At 39.1% G+C, this 15,687-nt stretch overlaps 1 protein-coding gene across 2 annotated transcripts in view; it reads left to right on the forward strand.

Annotated features, from left to right (window-relative positions):
* Window positions 1-7,908: 7,908 nt before the first annotated feature.
* Window positions 7,909-15,687, forward strand: part of pde4d (phosphodiesterase 4D, cAMP-specific) — a 170,292-nt gene continuing 162,513 nt past the window's right edge. Inside the window, exon 1 of one of the 2 annotated variants that reach the window (XM_079366591.1) lies at window positions 7,909-8,083. The gene's annotated coding sequence lies outside the window, so the exon portion shown is untranslated. Of the gene's footprint in view, window positions 8,084-8,509; window positions 8,642-15,687 lie in introns of those variants that run through there. The other variant, XM_079366592.1, reaches the window with a different exon arrangement.

Below are 15,687 nucleotides of genomic sequence, written 5' to 3' on the forward strand. Positions count from 1 at the left end.
AGCACAATGAGTCTATGCCTGTTGTATGAAATGTGCTATAGAAATAAATTTGACTTGACATGTAAGGATATTTCATTACCTTCAAATAGGCTGTGGTCTTCTCTGACTTGAAGACACACAGCAGAAGAGACATGTTGTGGAGGAGCACATGCAAGTCCCTCGAGGGTAGGGTGACCTTATTTTCTAACTGCACTAGTCAAAAAAGGTGGTAGATTAAGGTGCCCTCCTAAGCAGGCTGTTTCGGTTGGTTGTCACCTTGTCGCCTCACTTAAGTAGATTGTAACAAGGCTCCAACCTGTACCCACTATTTCTGTTTGCTCTTGTTAATATGGCTTCATATGCAAGCATTTCAAACTCAGGCAAAACGAACGCTTGCAAGGTGTTCAAAAAGCATTATGTTCATTGCCCGGGACTTTTTGAAGGAAGAGATATTGTGTTTTCTTAATTTAAGACTAGATAGATAGATAGATAGATAGATAGATAGATAGATAGATAGATAGATAGATAGATAGATAGATAGATAGATAGATAGATAGATAGATAGATAGATAGATAGATAGATAGATAGATAGATAGATAGATAGATAGATAGATAGATAGATAGATAGATAGATAGATAGATAGATACTTTATTGATCCCGAGGGAAATTCAGACTAGTTGACTAGTCAGAGATTAATTTACCATATTTAGTCATATAGAACATACTCTGTGTATGTTGTCCTGACAAACTAATCACGTGCATTCTATGTATGTGTGAATTACCAAAACATTTCTGCAATTTTGAACAGTCAACCAAATACTTATAATTCAGGCTTTATACCAAATTTTCCCACAGTAATGTCTTCAAAGAGTCATTCTTCGCTGAGATTACAATCCCACCAGTCTCTCGTCAGTCCTTGTATACTAGTACAGCAGATAAAATAATGTATATAATAGTGTACATTTAGTAAAAAACCTATGCATTCTCCTTTGTGTCTGTTATAATGTGATGTGTATGCACAGTGCAATTGTATTTTGACACATTTCATTTGGTGTGCTGAGTAGACAACTACAGAAAAAGGGTCTATTTTCTGAATGAGTGTCGCTGTTCGCCGGAGTGAGTGAATGGGAGCACAGAGTAATGAGCTTGGCTCGATGTACCCTGTGTGTACTGTACAGGGACAAAAAGCATCTGCACTACTGCTCATGTCTTCTTAAGGAGGATCTCTATAGCTGTGCGTGTCTCCACGTGTTGTGCGTCCAATTCATCCTTTTGCTTCACTGCACATGATCAGTAAGACACAAACCCAAAGTGACAATACCGCTCAAGTGTTTATGTGGTCTGTTTGTATTCAGATGTCTCTGTTAGCAGAGCAGCCATGAGTGATGAAGTGAGGGATTCTAAGCTATTATGAGTACACTGATAAATTTATATTGGGGTACTCATAATAGCTTCATAGCTTGGTCAAGCTTTAAGTAACGGCGGAGGACCACAGTGTTTGAGGCCAACAAAGTCAAATGTCACAGGTTTCCCTGAGCCATAATTGACATTTCGTGAGTGGGAGTTAATGGAAAATGGTATCATTTGCTTCCCAAAGCATATTCATTACTGTCATAAAGCCAATGTTTGTTATTCTTGTTGTTTTTTTTCCTGGCTTGGGAAACTCTGAAAAGTCGTTTAGAGCTCTTGGGTAGAAGGATAGCAATATGCATACATACACACACACAGACATGCAAATACAAACACACAAGCAAGTGACGCCAAGGGCATCCAAGTGTCTTTTTATTGGAAACTCTATTCTCATAACAGTAAGCTTGAGAGTTTACACAGGGCTTTCAGAGGCCCATTTTTGGGACTAGTTGCTCTATTTAACCTCTGATACATTAACGTTGGTGCTGGTGGATTTATTGTAAAAGTCCACTCTTTAAAAAATAGAAGCTTAAAAGGTATTTTTTACACTAATGTTTACATCTCATTTTAACTTTGAAGTGACAGGAGACAGGTTTTAGGTATCTTTATGGTTAGGTGAAGATATTCCTTGCCTCCAGATGTCATAAATGCTGAAGAATGTGCTGTTAGATATGAAATCTGAAAACAAGTGTGACATTTGAACTTTTACTGGAGTATTTTCCGTCTACACGCCCTTAAATGGCAGCACCACAGGCCTGTCCAATGACACATAATGAGTTATACAGACATGTCTAAAACATTATAGAGGAAAGATACACAGAGATAAATTTATCCCCCCTTTATGCCTGTATTTCTCTCTCGTGCTGCAGTAGAGCACAGCTGGCTGGTACCAAGGGAACCATAACACACTGGTTTACTATTAAGCCACACTGTTGCGGTCAGCAGTGATGCAGATTTAGCCTTTAATTGATGTCACCTAGATAACATTAGCAGGGAGTAACGAAACAGATGACGATAACTTGAGGTTCTCTGCCTCTGCTGCAGCATCTGTGCGTGATAGCTTTGTTGCGTTAGGCAGGAAGAATGACCTCCAAGGGACACGAAAGAGGTCAAGAAGAAGAAGAGGAGAAAAACAGCTGCTGCCTCAAACGTGCTTGTACTTCCCTTTGTTCCCCTTTGTTACACTGGAAGTCCTGTCATTGTGCTTTTTTAGCTGTTCTTAAATGTAAAGTTACAGACCACATTTGCAGGCGCACAACTGATGATTGGGATCAGCCTTGACCTGGATCTTGAAGGGAAAGGGTGGGGGTGGGGGGGGGCTTTATAATGTCCCCAGAGATGGATGGTATGCGGTGGTCATCTTTTGGTCATCTCTCGCACGGCACATCCTGGTTTTTCGTTTAACAAATATGAAATACTTTGTTTGCCTGTGCAGCAGGAAACTTTCCGTAAACAAAAGTTGACATTTTCTATGTTTGTACAGGGTCAGGGTAATGTTGCTCTTAGAATCATTGGATTAAAGAGCAGAAAAGCTTTGTGCTTCTGCAGACTAGTGCAGGCTAAACAGTTAGTGTTTTCTCTTAAATCAAAACCGTGTTGATTTTTTATATAGACGCTCTCACTGTCACCCTCGAATCAAGTGCTTACACAAGCTGTTTAACACGACTATCATAACGAGACAATAGAACCTCGTGAAAAAAAAAAAAGCATCACTTTGAACAGTTTTTAGAGTTGTTCAGGACAATCAAATAAGTGCACTCAGTATTTAAGGACTCTTCCAGCAGCAGCACATCATCTATGACAGAGACAAACAGCTGGAGAGACTAGCACTGGAACATATCAACTTGTCTCTCACTGAGAACCGATTGCATTGCTTAGAGCAAGCACACTCCACAGAATAATCACAGCTGAGTAGGTTTGACAGCGAGTGTTTGTGCAAGGACTGGATGAATAAACAGAAGGGGTGGTATATGGATTACACAATATGATTTTTTTTCTCCTGAAACAGAGCCAGAAAGGATTTGGTAAATGCTTGATATTTGCATTGAGCCTTAAACTGAACGAGACCCTCCTTGTTTCTTGTCAGTAAGGACAATTTACCGTCGGCTATGAAACCAGGGCAGTTAGTCAGGTGTCCTATATATTTATGAGGTCATAACTCCATTAGGAATGGTACATAAAAACAGGAAACGGTTTATGGAATCAAGCCAACTTGCCAACAAAAAATATCAGGTCACCTTTAAAGGTAAAGATATAGTGTCATGTTAAACATTGTTCTCTGTAAAACACAAATAAAACCACATTTAAATGTGTCAGTTTCCCAAAGGAACAAAGACGCTTTTACAAATCTTCCATTCCATGTCAGTATTTTGTCTATATAAGACTCCCGACTCTTTTTACTCCTGTACTATTTCAAAGTTCATTTCATTCATCATTTCAGGGGAGAGAGATTAATGTATGGCAAAATCCACAATCTAGTAAATTAAGGCACCAATAAAGGAATTTATCTCAAAGCTTTAAAGCTCTATCAGAGCAACATCATGTGCACATTTGATGAAGGTACACTTATTGTGATTACTAATACAAACATTGAAGGTGAAAGGACGCAACCTTGTGGCATCCAAGTGCAAGTGCTGATAAATGATGACGGTCATCCATGAATGTTATGTTATTGATGTTATTGTTATGTTATCCAAACTGTTGCCGGTTCAAGTTCTGATGCAGAATATTCCCAGAATATGGACGTTTTTTTTTTTTTTTTATATCCCTGCACGGGTTATGTACATTTATTTGTATAAGTCTTTTTTTATTTGAATTCTTTAAATTTCCCTCAGGATCAATAAAGTATTTGTCTATCTATCTATTTATCTATCTATCTGTATGCAGGAGAACTTGAGAGCAAAGTTCAAACAAAAGTTGCTTTCTTCATCCAAACACACATACCCAATTACTGCGTTGCATGAACACTACGTCGTCTGTTTTGGAAAATTCTTCTAAAGTACACTCACTTTAGGGCTTAGGTTTGGAAAAACACAGATTAATAGTCAAACAGATCTGAACTTGAGTGAACGTCTTTCATGTGCCTGTAAAAAAAAAATAATGTTGTCATTAATACCAGTTTGGAGAGTGTTTTTATTGAACTTTAGAGGCTGGCATTTTGATTGAGTTGCATTTATATCTGTTGGCTGATTGTTTCTGCTTTCATGCAACCTAGTTATCAACTTTCATCTGCATCTTGGTGCAGTACAGACTAGTTTTTTTATAAACCCTTTGGAAAAGTGAAACATTGAGCAAGAAAGAGTTTTTTAGACCTGAAGCGTGTACATTGTTTACGAGAAATCATAGATTATCTGATTAATAGAAAAAAACAATAATGGCTGATCAGAAGCCATAATTGTGGAAAAGCAATAAAGCATTTCTGACTAATGAACCAGCAATAAAAGACGTGACTCAAGAATGAGCACTGATCATAGGCCTGCACCAAGAACAAGCAATAGCCTAACAGAGAATCAGAACCACTGACAAGTACTTGTATGACATCCATCTCTAAACAAACAATACTAGAGGATCCAAGGACGTGCAATAGTTGATGTTTACAAGCAAGTGTAGAGGATCCCATTGCAGGTAAGATTCACCTGGATCTGGCAGTGATTGAGAATCTAGTCTCAAGAAGTCATAAGAGTATCCAGTTTACAAAAAATAAAATAAGAAAGAGAGTCAGACTCATGGTTAAAAAAATAATTTTGTCTCTGTTTCTCCAAATACAAACATCAAGCAACTATTCAACCACAAGCATTACAGCGATGATTGAACTCACAAGAATTAAAAGCAATACACGACTGGAAAAGAAACATTAACTCATACTATTTTGTATACAGAAAATATTTTAATATAATTTTGCATACTGTGTAGCATGGCTAGTCTGCCAACCCAGCACCCGACCACAAAGCAGTCAGTCAAAACAGATTAAACACAGACTGTTACATGTACAGTGTATGTTTCCATCACATTTATTTCTCAGCTAAGTAATGAGTATTGGGGAAAAATGTGGGGGACTTGTTAAAGGGGACACGCTGAGGGGTTAAAATTATGTCATGTTCCAATAGTAGTAAGAGAACAGTTTGAGCCAAAGATTCCAGGGCCAAGTTTTCTTTTTGGGCGAGCACTGCTGTGTGACACCCTAAATTTAGGTAATGACTTGACTGCTGTCATATTAGGTCAGCTCCAATCTTACTTTTTCCACTTGATAGCACATGTTATTTTAAAATGTAAAGACATTGAGAGGCTTTTTATTTCGGAGTTACTAAATCAAATAAATGTGATGTAGTTATTAATTTTGCTTATTTTATCTGAGGGAAAGCTGGGGTTTACGTTCCTCTATAGAGACATCCCACACATGTACGAGCCTATAAGATACACACATGCACTGACATGATCCTATAGACATGCATTTGTAGAGAGATGTCAGAGTGAGGGGGCTTCACATGGACTGGCGCCGCGAGCAGATGGGGGTTCAGTCATTTACTAAAGGGCACTTTGGCAACTTCTGAAGTAAACTGGCACCTCATCAGCAACCAGTCCGTTTTCCATTATTATTTTGTTGAGGGACTTGAACTGGCGAGACATACAGTACCAGACTCAGTACAAGATAGCACCTATAGTATACTGGTCTGTGATAGTCTTTAAAAGGACATTTGTCTTTGATTTTTTGAAATCTCTAGATTCTCTCAGGTTTTCTTTGTAAATGGAGTTGATCCACCCAACTTACTGTAATTTAGGTATTTTCGACCCGCCATAAATTTATTGTGTAGAGTCACTTTTTAATGTGTAAGGCCATATTTTATATAAACTAAAACAATAACAATAGTTCACCATAACATATATATCTGACATATCTCTTCATAATTTCACCCTCCTATCCTATATGTTGCTTATTCATACATGGATGTGAGATGGCATTTGACAGATACACTAAGTTTTATGGTGGGAATAAAATGCAGCATAAGACCCTTGTGAAGACTAAAGTTGTACATTGTTTTGGCTGTTTGCCCTTTTCCTGGCCTCATTGGTTAGCTGGTTCAAACTAGATAAACGCTCCCTGTTGTAAAACGTCACTTTCTATTTTGCTTTCTCACTCCTACTCTCTGTTCCTCTCACCGCCTAGTGGGTGGAAAATCTTTCAGTAAAGTTTAAGGGTCTCATGCCATTTGACCATCTATGGATGTTTTCTCAGGGGTCTCAGGCAGATCTACATGTTCATAAAAATGGGTTTCAACTTTGTTCTGTCTCATTAATCAGTCAGCAAAATAATCAAGGTACATATTTCACAAAAGAATATAATTAAATGAATTCTTTTGTTTACTAAATATAAACTATATGCTTTGCTGCATATGAAGGTCATGTGGAGTGTGCAGGTTTGGAAGTCAGTGGGGTTTTGTGAAATAAAATGTATGTACTATTTAGTACATCACCATCAATTTGCAGAGATTCTATTTAATAAGGAAGGAAAAGTTTTGCCTCTTTTTTATCTTTGATTACAGCTTTTTAAGTCTCAGCCCTAATTAATAACAATTGTGTTTCCTCACAGGCACTAATTTGTGGAAAAATATCTGCTGGGAAATGTTTGGTGTTTGGCAGTGTGCTTGTAGACAAATGCCAGCATTTCTCTCTGGTTTGATGCATCCAACTGGCATATCTGGTCATGCAGTGTTTCACTGGAGATGTATTTTTCGAGATGGAAATGTTTGTTTTTTTCCTATAAAAATAAAATGAGTGATTTAATCAGCTTCCTATAGCTCTCTTCATATATTATTCCAGGCCAAAATATGCTTCAGAGGCCTGGCCTTAATTTAGAAGCACAATAAATACTGTATATAATTAGAAATCAGATTTTACATATTTGACAATTGTGTTTTAGAAGTACCTACTTTGGACGATTGATTTATTGTCTGCTTTGCTCACCTGAACCCATAAGTAACCTGCTCTCAGGAGGGAAATCCTCCTAAATGCCTACCTATATGTGATATAATATAGAACAATTCAGTTATTTTATTTTCAGCTGGGCACCTGCTGGGCATATAGTACAGTGACACAGAGGGTGGTTGAATAGGATTTTAATATGATCTCCATTAAAATGTAAATAGAAATAGAGCTGTATTTGTTGTTTAAATGCAGGGTTGAAGGGTGTGGTGAAATGGCTATGCTTTAACCCAGCTTTATTATAAGGGTCTCATAAAGACTAACTAAATAAGATTATATGCTACCTTTACGAGGCCTAAAATTAAGTTGTGTAATATACAGACATATAGTATTAGGTCGTTGTAGGCTAGGCCAGAGCAGTAGTGAATTGTAAACTGCACAGTGCAGGTCAACCATAAACAGACCAATTGCGTTCATACAAGCAGAGATATGCAAAACGCCCCCTATCCGAGTGGGCTACACAGACATAGTCTACCACCATTCACTGTGTTATGACTACTTTAACCCTTGTGGGAGCGCGTCTGTTTGCAGGAATCAACGCACCGGTTGCAAGCATGATTTGATTAAGCCACGCTGCATTCAGGATTAATGAAGTGCCGTGCTCTCATTGAAGCAGGAAATTAAACCATAAGCCACCTGGAAAATAGAGGGGCTAAATCTTTAGCCTATTTCTCCACTTTGCACAAGTTGACGAGATATTCATTGAAATCCCGGTAAGACCGACAGCAAACCAAACAACACCTACCATAATAAAGCAACAGCCCACTCGTATTATTATTATTTTTTAAATTACGACTTTGAGTAGCATTAAACAAAAAAACTGGCCTACTGTCCAGCAGCATAGTCAAGAGAAAATAATAAAAAGAATGAATGTAAATCTATGAATAGCTATGTTAGCCCAGAAGTAGTTGCCTCATATTTGTGAACTAAATTACCATCAGCAACAAAACTTCAGACTCCCACTGGAAAATATTAAAATATAGGCAAACGTTAGACCGTCCAAAGCCTTATGTGGTCACAAGGTTATTAACATACATACACCCATTACTTTTGTATTTTGAATCAATTGTTATTGTTGTGGAAAAGTCTGAGTGCTTTTCAATATTTTGCCTGTTTAATTTTTTGTAGGAGGTAAAAGGTCAAAGTCTCACAGCAGCTGGAGCTGTTGTTGTGCCTGGGGAAAAGTCTGGTCTTTCCTGGGTTGAAAAAGTTCTTGTGTACTTGGATGCAGCATCAGTGATTTTTCTGTGCAGTTGACCTCTTGATATAAGGTGAGCTTCACAATAAGCTGCACAACAAAGGGCTCTAAGGCCCTGTGATGACACTGCAGTGCAATTATTACATTTTCAAGATTGTTCTACTACAGTTTATGTGAGCTAGGCCTGCTGTCAATCATGTGTGGATCTCTCCTTGCATATGTGTTGAGTCACATTTCCAAGCCTATGTACATATGAGAAGCACTGTGGGGGCACAAAGCATTAATTGCACTGCCAGTTATTCTGCGAGTAGCGGGGTCACTGGAATGGAAGAAACCACGATAGGTCCGTGTTTGCAATTTTGACATTAAGCTGTGTTGCTGTTTTGTAAGCCATCAGTGTCCATATTGAATAACATCTGATGGCAGGGATTCAGATCACCACTGCGTGCCTGCTGCTTTTTGCTGGCCAGTACAAATAGATGTGACTCATTTGTAGCTCTGCAGGGCCTACTTCTGCCTTTGGTCAGTGATGTCATTAGGCTATAGTGAGCCACGTGTAGTAGACAATGCCTTGTGTGTAAGAGGATGGAAAAAGAAGCTCTCGTTTTAAGCTTATAAGAGTAATGTGGTATTGCACCAATAATGGCAACAATGCTTTTTAATTAGAAAACTACCAAATAACTTGTGGATAAAGAGTCTGATGTCTGTCTTTTGTTCTTACGCTTATATAAGTAGCTGCTGTAGATTTGAAGATGTCGACATTGAGGTTTATTTCCCTTCTAATTGTGGAAGACAGAAAGGATATCTTGAGCGCAAACTTGGTGTGAGACATAAAGGCAACTACAGCTCTCTGTAGACCTCTAGTGGCATTTTAAGGCACAAACACACTAACACATCTGCAGTATTTTTTAAACAGAAGTAGGTATCTGTGGTGCGTTAACATACATGTTTTTGGTGCAGTATATTCATCTGAATTCCACTGTTACATGCCAATGTATGTTAAGCTTTTACTGATAACTGCAGACACTGTTTAGTTATTCACTGCAGGCTTTTTAATAGCCTTTTCTGTTGGTCCACAGTGAGCTATGAAATGGTGCTGACAGAGAGATTTCCTAAATTATCAGTCAGCATTAAGAAGAATTTGTTGATGTTTGTGTCCTGCATATGTAAAGGCCCTCAGTTTAATTTGAAACATATATTGACCATTTTATCTGTTCAACCTGCACCATTTATAAGAACAGTATTTATTAATATTAAAGACTAGGAGTCTGTATATTTTTCTTTAAATGTATGAAGTAATACATATTATACTTGTGAATAAGAACAGCACTTCCATAAAGTCAGGTCTCAGTATATGTGTGCAAATGTCTTGTTAAAAAAAGATGCCTTAAATCAAGACAGCAGAGTGTGAGAAACCCTGTCTGTTAGTTTCTGGCAGATAAACTGTAACACACAGTTCCCATAAATCAACTTGATAGGTGTTAAGTTGGCCCTCTCTGCATACAAATGTCCCCGTCTGTTAGAATCAGACTTTTATGCAGCTCCTGTTAGAGCTACAGGACATTTTTCACAAGATGATCAGAATTCCAAATTGCATGTGATGTGAACTTATACTCCTTCGGCGGGGCGCCGATTGCTCGATGGCTAGCTGTCGCTCCCTTCATACCGAGGCTGTTTAGTCCTTCAGTCCGCTCCATGGCTCCTGTCTCACATGCCACTCCCCACTGTTTCTCCCTGATTCCCAGCTCTGTCCCATGTCCTATCCCTGTAATAAGGCATACAAAGCTTAAAAGCTGTCTTAAACATCACCTCTTCAGGAAATACTTTTCGTGGACTGGCCCTGATGAGTGATTTAGGACAGGGATCCCCTAATTATGTTAAACCAGTGTGAGTTGCAAAGTGTAAAAACTTGAAAGCCTGCAGAGCACGATAACCCTCATGATGCCACAAACTCGTGAGTTTAAAATTGTAACTACTTTACTTTTCTTTTTAAAAGAAACAAAACTATTTGGACCTCCCTGAAAACATTTGATCCCAAGTATGCACGTTATCTCATTGTCTCGGAGATGACATTTCTTTTCTCAGTTGCAAAAGTCTTTATTTAAAATCCTCCACAGACATTTCATGTGTTCTCTCCAGACATTTACCTGGGTAAATGATGTCGCACTGAGTGGAGATGGAAAGCTTTTCTCTGTTGCAGCTTCCATCAGACTAATGATGCAGTCGCAGTGTAATATAAAATCCTGCCAGGTGCAGCCGCAGCTGATCTCCTGCCGTGCTCACCAGAGAGCTCCAGTTAATCTGAATGCACAAAAGGCCCATCAAACTCACCTGATCATCATCATCATCCTTCTACATTTTTCCTATTTTGTTTTTTTTTATGGCACAGGCTTTGACTAAAATCCCTTTCTCACAATTTTAATAAATTCTAAAAAGATATGAGTGGTTCTGCTAAAAATGCAAAAGCTTTATGAAGTGCTAATGGAAACGACAAGACATTTTTAAAGAAAGTATTTTAGCTTTTCAGTAAAAGTTATACAAAGAAAATCGTGAGTGAAACAAGAAATTGTCAGAAGAACCTGCAGTAGAAGGGATTCAAGTAGAGCCTCATCGCTGGTGCACTGATATCAGACTGTTTTCAAAATACTACCGCATCTGATGAACCCAATTTCACAGCACAAAAAGCAAACAATCAAACAGGTGACTCATACTCGCATCCGCAGGACAATATGTGGAATATAAGACAATTATTTCCAAGTGAGGTGTGAGAGATAATTTGCATTTCAAGTAAATGTTATTGTTTTGTCATGCCTGGTCCCTTTGCTGTGAGATTGTTTGGAGCAGACAAAGAGCTCACGACCGTCGACAAAGGAAATTGAGCTGTTCTGCCTGTTGTGGTTTAATAGTAGTCACTCTCAGTTTCTTTCTGAGGTTGAATTGAAGTTAGTAGAGGCATTGTTTTGCACATAGTTCTTAAGGAGTGTCATAATGCCCGAGTCTGTCTGGAGCACAAATTCATCCTCAGTTAGTTTCTCAAGGTTGTGTGCACTGAGGTGTGTTAGCATGCCTTTTAGTTGTATTACAGGAGGTGACAGCCCTCCAGTGGCTTTATCATGGCTGATTTATGTGATGTTTGGAATGAGGTAGTTATTGGAAGTCCTCTGTGTAAAGGGCAGGACAAGATCAGCCAAACAAAGACAGGGACAAATGAAAATCTGTTCCTCAGGAATATCTCTCGGCTCAAGAGGAACATTTCAAACGCAGCCGGTGATCATCTTTTTTTATTTTAGCTCTCACGTCTGTCTAGTTACTATAGCACCACTTGGAGGAGCCACTGCTATGTTGGTTGCCTCTGCATCTTTCCCAATTCATTAATTCCTCCCTGCAGGAGCCCATCTTACTTGAAAAGTGGCTCGGCAGTGAGCTCAAAGCTGCAATCAGTGACCCAAATACAATTACTAAATCAATAGGATGATAATTTGCTCTGCCGTTCTTTGATAAATGAAGGAACTCCATAAAGTGGAAAAATCCACTTCAGCCAACAGCTGCAGAATGAGACTGATTTGCTGGCACATGGGGAGCTTTTAGTGAGCATCAAACAAGTGTCACTGCCTGTTTACTGTGAAAACACTGTGATGGAACATATAAGTCAGATTCATTTATTTTAATTTGAGTAATTTGAGATTTTCAGCAGCTTTGGTTGCTTATTTATTGATTGCTTTAATTTACTATTTACAATCTAAACTCGCCCATTAATGTCAGTGATTATGTTCCGCTTGCTTTTCTGCAAAAATTAGCTTGACAAATTGAACCAAAAGTGTACCCGATTAAACCGTCTATACAGAACGGCCTATAAAGAGAATGGAGAATGGCTGGCTATTTCAGAGCCGCCTCAGCGCCTGCTCGTCTCCACTGATTGAGCGGCTACAATAAAAGCCTGAGAGAGTTTTTGAGCGATTATTCAATAAGCAGCTGTGGGCAGAACAAGAAGAAAGAAAAGAGCCGTTTCACACGGACGCTGAAATTTAGAGCATATTAAACTGCCGTGACCTTCTACTGCTGGTTGTAGAGAAGTTATAGCTGAGCTACATATTTCTCTTTCTTTTACCTCCCTAGCTTAATATGATCACAGAGGATAAACTGTCATCGCTCTCCTAAAGATGGCAGGGAGTTAATTGAAAAAACTAGCAGAGGATGTATCAAAGCGACAGGGGAAGAAATGGCATTTTCAGAGGGATGGTGTTTTATGCATACACACTGTTTCTGAAGCTCTCTAGTGGGAGATATGTAGGTCTAATCACACCTCATGCTAGAGCCCTGAGACTGAAATCAACCCCCTGTGGTTACATTGCAGGCACACACACACACCTATGCAACACAGCTGCAACACACACACACACACACACACACACACACACACAATCAAACAAACATGTTAGCCTCACTGTAACATGTTGGTGCTGAAAAGTAAATTGTTGCTGAAGTGCATCTCTTTTTTTAGTGACTTGTCATTCAGTCCAAAATATACATTTGCGTCACAGAGAGCCGACATCAGTGGAAAATATTTACAATCCACTTCAGTTCAGGAATATAGCAAAGCTTTGAAATGTCTCAGGAGTCATTTTATGGAGTCACTTTCAACTGAGAATTTGCATTTGAAAATACCTTTCAGCAGAACAGATAATGTGAATAATAATGTCTCTCTAAGATCCCGATAGTGATGGTCTTCATCCCTTTTTTATGTCCGCGTGCTTTGAATCATCTCCGTGTGTCCTGCGGATTCAGTTGTGCTAAATTAGCCTTGTGCTTTCAAGGATGCAACCTACATTATTTTATAAGGGTCATCATATTTAGACTCAACTAGAGAGAGAGAGCTCGGCTATTTAGTTAGCCATGAAGGATACGTGTAGACTAACCTCGTCCCTTACTGGTGAAAATGTCACTTATTTGGAAGCATTTTCCTACATACAGTATGTGTAAATAAACCTCTGCCTCTATGAGCCACCTTTACTTTTCTTGACCATCCATGTCACCTGGCGATAATGTTGTGAATCTTCAGTTGAGAACAAGCAGCAACCTGCAGTGTCGAAAGATGAAACCTATGCAGAAGTGTAAGAAAGGACAGTTCATCATGGTCTGCTTGAGACCGGCTCAAAGAGGACTGAAAGTCACATGGCCGACACACCCTTTTCCAAAAGAACCGTTTTAACAGCAGAAATGAACATGTTTTACAACCTGATACGAAATACAGATATTGGTCTGATTCGTTATCATCATCATGTACAGTGGATGAGATTTTTATCATGCAACTGTTTTGATAGTAAGAACAATATGAGTTATGTAGGGTGCAAGGCTGACCTGATTGACAGACAGACGCGCTGTAGAGGTTGGATAGGAGGCTTTAATTCTGCCTCAACTCCTGCTCTCAGCCTGTTGTTAGGTTTTCTAAAAATTAGACTAAAACAGGATCTCCAGCATGGCGGCTGCCGCCAATGAGCCTCCAGAGCCCCGTGCAGTACCAGATGGGTTATGTCATTCAGGCTTATGCCATTATTATTAATAGTCTATGGTTGAGTAGCAGCAAGTAGACGGTTGCTAAGTGCGTTGTGAGGGACACTGTGACGTTAGTTTTGCAGACTGCAGCCGGGACACTATCACAACTCACCAAGCACAATCAACCAGGTGGCACAGTCACACTTAAATGTAATGTTGCATGTATTCAGAGAGGAATATTAACTCTTCTTCATCATCACTTTTGACTGCTCACAGCAGGTTCAACAGACCTTCAGGCTACAGGAAAATGTCCCGGTGCTCCACACACAGGGTCCGCGCCTGCTTCTAGTCCTTTAGCAGGCTTTGAGATGTCAGGAATAAATTGCAAAGTTTATCATGTCACTGTGAAGTTTTAAAAGTGGCAGTTAATGACAAAGCGGGTGCACTAAGATAGTGAGGTCTTGACATTATGCAAAATGTCAGCTGTGTCGCCACATTTCAGAAAGTTTATACCATTCTGTCAGTTAATGAACGTTTTCTCAGCACTGTCTGTATGTGCAGAGCTCTTATACACACAACTAGAGGAGTGGCAACGTTCACTGAAATAGCTGTTCACGACTTCACAGCTCAAGACCAATTTGAAATCATGGACTGTGGTTTCTAGGCAGCTACGAGTACAGGAGATGTGCAACTGCAATGAATGTTCCTAGGACAGCCTTTCCAAGTTTTAAGACTGAAAATCTATTGACACTATGTTGTTCTGTTAAGAGGTATCTGGTATACCGTATCTGCAGCTTTGACTTCAGAGTCTGTGACTGTGGTTCAACAGGAGAGTTTGTAGCACTTAACACTTGTAGAAATGGATTATGAGCAAAAGGTAAAAGCACAAAGTTATTCATGACTATATGGCCTGTGCTTCTCATGGCATAAAAACCTCGTACATTTGTAGCTATTCTGAATTTTAGTTACTCCTCTATCAAACCCTTCTGTAGTTCACTTACATAGGACAGGACTAAATCCACATTTTTGCAATGACTTGCTATCATAAAAGTCTTAAAAAATGAATACATGAATTAAAATATAGTTGATGTTTTTTTTTTTTGTTTGATAACACACTGATGTCGAGCAGAAAGATGGCTCAAAAATACAAGGTCTATGTATTGTTTCAGTTTGTATAATATTACGTGTGCATGCTAAATGCAGGTTAATGGTTTGTCTGTGTTCACAGGTTTGCACACGATGCACATGGTGCTCCTTATTACAAAATATTTGTCATGAACAAACGACAGTTTATTTATCCCAGAGGCAACATCATGCATAGCCAGAGCGTGTGCACCATGACACGACTTATGACCAATCCCTCTGCTCTCCTCTACTCTTGTGTCATAGCCTTTGCTCTCCACTCCTCCAACCTTGTCGACAGCAATCTACAACAATGTTTGTTCGTCCCAACTGATGGGATGCAATAATTGACGACTTTTTAATTTGGAAAAAAAAAACAAAAAAAAAAACCCACTATAGAAAGATTTCTCTGCCAGTTTGACTCATCTCAACACTACTCTGTGACTCCTCGCGGTGGCAATTACGACATGTGAATAAGGGCAAGTAGCATGCACAGAAGTTAAT

This window comes from Symphodus melops (genome assembly GCF_947650265.1).
Source record: "Symphodus melops genome assembly, chromosome: 1".
NCBI classification, from domain to species: Eukaryota; Metazoa; Chordata; class Actinopteri; order Labriformes; family Labridae; genus Symphodus; species Symphodus melops.